Here is a 5524-nt window from a genome sequence, read left to right as displayed (position 1 = left end):
CCAAAGGAACAGTTCTGCATGTAGGAAGCACTCACACATCAGGGAACCTTGTAAAAGAAAGGTTGTGTGAAGTGCTGCCAACTCATGCATACACACTGCAGATATTCCCACCAACATCACTATTTCTAAAACTTAGTTTCTGACTAATGGATTTCTCAACTTTTAGGTGTTCAACTCCGAAAACAAATGAAGTTTCTAAGTCCATTTAGTTCCTTCTGATTGTATCAGCACTGATATAAAAGGTTGCTCTGTATTTTATCTTCCTGGTTGTTCTAAAGATTTTTTTCCCCTCTGCTGCTTGAACAGATGAAACTGCATTTATATAGGGGATCATTTCAAGGATATATGAATTGCTTTGGAAACGTGTTATATGGATGTAAAAGCCAAATTACACCATGGTATTCTCACCTGGAACAAACTGAAGCTTATAGTCTGTGAATCTCCTGGCAAATCACCAGTTCTTCAATGTTAACAATTGTTTCTGTTGTACATTTAATTTTGTTCCTCTACTCCTGAGCAGTTTTTATTCAGAATGGACAGGTTTTAGTTTCCTATCAGGTAGAAACTCACATGCCTTCCAACATTTCTTTGATGAAAACAGGGACAGCCTATTCAATAATAATAATAATAATAATAATAATAATAATAATAATAATAATAATATTTATACCACACCTATCTGACTGGATTACCCCAGCCACTCTGGGCAGCTTCCAACATATCTAAAAACTTAATAAAACATTTAAAAACCTCCATATACAGGGCTGCTTTCAGATGTCTCCTATAGGTTTTAAAGTTCCTTATCTCCTTGACTCAGGGGTCACATAACTTCATACCCACCAACATTGCTCTGATAAAAAATAGGGACATCCTATTTGCACTCCCAGTTGCAAGTATTTGTGAGAAAATACAGATTCACTTCAGCACGTAACTATCTCGAATATACTGTCCTACTTGGTGAAAGGCAGAAATCTATGTGGAAGTCAAGGGGCAGAGTTTATGTATTCCCATAATTTACTTTGGATAGGCATGAAGTAAGGCAGGTTTTATTTCTGAGACATGTAGACAACTCTGATTAGCATCCATCTACCCTTTTTCTCACTGATGCAGGTGGCACTGTGGGTTAAACCACAGAGCCTAGGACTTGCCGATCAGAAGGTGGGCGGTTCGAATCCCCACGACGGGGTGAGCTCCTGTTGCTCAGTCCCTGCTCCTGCCAACCTAGCAGTTCGAAAGCACGTCAAAGTGCAAGTAGATAAATAGGTGCCGCTCCAGCGGGAAGGTAAATGGCATTTCCGTGCGCTGCTCTGGTTCGCCAGAAGCGGCTTAGTCATGCTGGCCTCATGACCCGGAAGCTGTACACTGGCTCCCTCGGCCAATAAAGCGAGATGAGTGCTGCAACCCCAGAGTCAGTCACGGTCAGGGGTCCCTTTACCTTTACCTTACCCTTTTTCTCATTCCATCATTGTTTGTTTGTTAAATATGTGTATATGCTGACTTTTATTAGTCCCCCCCCCCCAAGGCTGTAAACATCAGTAATAAAACAATGCAACAACTTTTCATTAAAAATACAATGCAAAATTCACAAAATATAAGCAGAGAAGAAAAATTCAGTTTGAATAAATGGCTGTGTTATGCCTCCCCTGTTGCCAGAATTCACAACTTGCTGGGATTCCCAGTCTCCAGGAAGAATGCTGTTGAATTCGGGTCCTGTTTGTGGGTTTGTTTGTTGATCGCTGTGAGAGTATTTGATGAACACTAGTAAGAGCACCAGATTTTGCCTCAAGTGAAATTCAAAATGTATGTGGGGTTTTGTTCAAAATTCATTCCCTTAAGAGCACACTAAAAGAAGGGCCCTGCTGGGTCAGACTTAATGCTTATCCAATTCATTTCTTAATATTTTAATGGTGGCCAGTGATGACCAGATTCCTATGGGAAGTCTGCAAGCAAGGCATGAGTACAGGACCACTCTCCTACTCATGGTCTCTAGTAGGGGTGGACTGAGGCATTTTGGCACCTGGGGAGAAGGCAAAGCTGGATGGTGGACTGCATCCCCTTTCACTAACTTGGCAGGAAGAGGGGCATTGTGCCTTAGGTGCCAACTCCTGGGGGCTGAGGCACCTTGGGCCCCCTCAATATTTATGGGGGGGAGCGTGCCCCCATTGTTGAGGCTAAACACAAAGCTGGGCACAGAGCAACACCAGAACATTATGCAACATCATGCAAGAAACATCAACACTTGCCGTCGCTTCGGGCCCCCTCAATGTTCCTCAGATGTTGGCGCCTCTGCATTCTGCAGACCTATGCTGCCAGTCCCTTCCTGCCTCTACAGGCTTGGGAAGCCAGCAGCAAAGCTGGTGTCAGGAATGAGCCAACTCCCAGTGAAGGTTTGCAGTCAATTGCAGAAAGCAGCCAGGAACAGAGAGGCTTTGATGTTAGTCAGACAGGGGAGAGCCGGCAGCTGCAGACTTCGGCTCTTCCTGACCTTGTCAGAGAGGCTGATAAGGCAGTAGCTGAGAGCAGGCTAGAACACAGCCAGAGCTGTTTATCAGGCATGGATAAACTCAGAGACAGCCTCTCAGACCTGGAAGAGGTTGGAGCTGATCCAATAAGTCTGAGGAGTCTGCGAATGGGAGGGTTGTTAGACAGGAAGCAAAACAAGAGACGTAAGGGTCGCAAGTTCAATATCTGCTGGAGACGCCGGAAGGAGTCTTCAGAAGGGTCATCTTGAGTAATGATGCCGGAGGCTTTGTTGGAGCCATCCAGAGCTATCTGATTGTTGTTGTTGTTGTTGTTTTGCATAGAGCATGTGAGAGAAAACTGATAGATGAGGTACCTATAGAGGAGCAATGAGACCAAGGATTCTAGGTGATATAACCTCTGAGCCAATTGCTATTATATATGGGGTCATATATAGACGTGGCAGAGTCTCCGAATAAAATAATAATAATACTGTTGCATTTATCTTTAAACAAAGGGGAGAAAGAAGACCCACAGAAACAAGAAGAAATCAAAGTCATCTATCAACAATTAATTTACAAGCACCTAAAAGAAAATGGGTTCATACAAGCAGGTAATCACCCAGAAGACCCTACCTTCCCACTTGTTATAAGAGTTTAGCCAAAGAAAGCTGTGAGAATAATAAAGGGTCTGCAAGGAGACACATGATAACATGAAGGTATTTCATAAAATTTAGCCAGAAGAAAAGCTTCCGGGGGGGGGGGTGGATAAGTTGACCATTTTCAAATGTTTTTAAATGCATCGGAAAGGAGACGCCAATACACACAGACAAAAGGGCAACGGATTCCAGGGAAGAGCTAATTTAACATCATGATACTTTCCTTTTTATATGAGTGATTCAGCTGTACAGACAAGGGAGGAATCAGTGTTGAACCAATTTATACACAGAATCTGGTGGTTCCAACTTGATCAAGCTTTGCCTGTATTGAACTGCCTTTTGTTTGAAGCTCCTGCTTGAGTCTGAGCTGCTTTTTCATAGCCAGTCCCCCCAAAAAAGTTACATGCAAATTTATATCATTATAATTATATCATTAAGTTATTACGATGCATCTCATATATGAGAGAGAAACACTCAGAGAGAGAAAATCAGGCCCTGTGCTTTTACATTGTTAAAGTAAAGCAGGTTTCATCCGACTTAGTGACAGCCAGTGGGGCTTATATATAATTGCTTCTTTCTGTTGGAAGAGTTGGAAGTGGATTTAATTAATAAATAATAAATTTGGCTTTATATAACTGGCAACGGGAGCTAAAAATGTTCAGGCCTGCTCTGTACATGAGAATGTGCAATAGAGGTTTTATGAACAGTCAGGACATTTAATAGAAATAAGTGGTTAGCTCGCTGCATTTTCTTCTTCTTATTCTCGTCTCTCTCCTTTCTCGCCTTGTGCTACACTGTGTTTTCTTATTCACACTTAATGATTTCTGCAGGTGCCCAAAGAAGCTTTGGGTCCACATTTTTCTGTGTGTGTGCAAATTGTGCCAGTTCTCCAGTTATTCTCCAAATTATTATTCTCCAGTTACTTCTGTATCTGAGCATCACTAATTTCTTCTTTGTTTTCTTGGGCTCCTTCAGCGTTAGACAGGTAAATATGGAAGAAATTTTATTTCAAGGGGAAATGCATGCATCTACATTTTCATCATTTTTATGCCTTTAGAAATTGCAACTTTACATCAGTGACTATAATACATGATGAAACAGCTCAGATACAGGTCTGTCATTTAGTTACTTTCTTTCTGGTGATGAAACGGGGGGGGGGGGGGATGAAAGCCAACGTAGTCAAAATGTGTTGCTAAGCCTTGGACTGCAGTCCTAAAGTCTGTTCATGCAGGTTTTTCCATTGCTGGCAACAGAATAGCAAAACAGAACATTTACTCAAGCAGCATAGTCTGTCTATAACCAACAAGAGGAAAGCCAACAGTTCTGCAGCTGTTTTTTCTTTGCTGGATCGTGGCTCTCTACATGAGATAACAATGCTACACAAATACTTGAGGAAAATAGATTTTTGTACCAGTGTATCCTATGGATATTTTTCCTTGGTTGTCTTTCGTACAGGGGAGAAAAACTGTTGTGCAGAATAGGGCCGAAGTGTAAGCACTTATTTGTTGTTGTTGTTTAGTCGTTTAGTAGTGTCCGACTCTTCGTGACCCCATGGACCAGAGCACGCCAGGCACTCCTGTCTTCCACTGCCTCCCGCAGTTTGGTCACTCATGCTGGTGGCTTCGAGAACACTGTCCAACCATCTCGTCCTCCGATGTCCCCTTCTTCTTGTGCCCTCCATCTTTCCCAACATCAGAGTCTTTTCCAGGGAGTCTTCTCTTCTCATGAGGTGGCCAAAGTCTTCGAGCCTCAGCTTCAGGATCTGTCCTTCCAGTGAGCACTCAGGGCTGATTTCCTTCAGAATGGATAGGTTTGATCTTCTTGCAATCCATGGGACTCTCAAGAGTCTCCTCCAGCACCATAATTCAAAAGCATCAATTCTTCGGTGATCAGCCTTCTTTATGGTCCAGCTTTCACTTACACACATTAAAAACACACACATACGAAAAGAGAGCGAGAGAGAGAGAGTTTGCTGTGTTTCTGTCCAGTTCTCTTTCACGGAACACAAGGCAACCAGAGAAACCAAACTGAACAGAATATTTGTCAGAGCAAAATAAAGGATATAATTTAGATCTGTAAACATTGCCATTGTCTTTCCTTTTATCACTAATGAACATGCTTTCACATTTTGCTGCCTCTCAATTTATCCCATATTTTTCACATTCCGAATTTCATTTGTGCACTTTGTTTCTTTTATAAAACTTACATTACACCCTTTGTCAGATGAGTCACAACAATAAAATGCATCACAAATGCATCGGCTAGTGGCGCCTGCCCTGTGGAACGCCCTCCCAGCAGATGTCAAAGCAATAAACAACTATTTTACTTTTAAAAGACAACTGAAGGCAGCCCTCTTTAGGGAAGTTTGTAATGTCTGATGCTGTACTGTTTTTAATATTCAGTTGG

General features: G+C 42.1%; 1 long non-coding RNA gene across 1 annotated transcript; it reads left to right on the top strand.

Moving 5' to 3' along the window:
• Window positions 1–903: 903 nt before the first annotated feature.
• LOC309368369 lies at window positions 904–5142 on the top strand. The gene is made up of 3 exons (XR_014167742.1): window positions 904–927; window positions 2978–3073; window positions 4176–5142. It is a non-coding gene; the product is annotated as an uncharacterized lncRNA (long non-coding RNA).
• Window positions 5143–5524: the final 382 nt, after the last annotated feature.

The sequence above is a fragment of the Podarcis melisellensis genome, assembly GCF_964234715.1.
Source record: "Podarcis melisellensis genome assembly, chromosome: 4".
In the NCBI taxonomy this organism is placed as follows: Eukaryota; Metazoa; Chordata; class Lepidosauria; order Squamata; family Lacertidae; genus Podarcis; species Podarcis melisellensis.
Note: the sequence above shows the minus strand (reverse complement) of the source record. Positions and strands in the feature narration are given on the sequence as shown.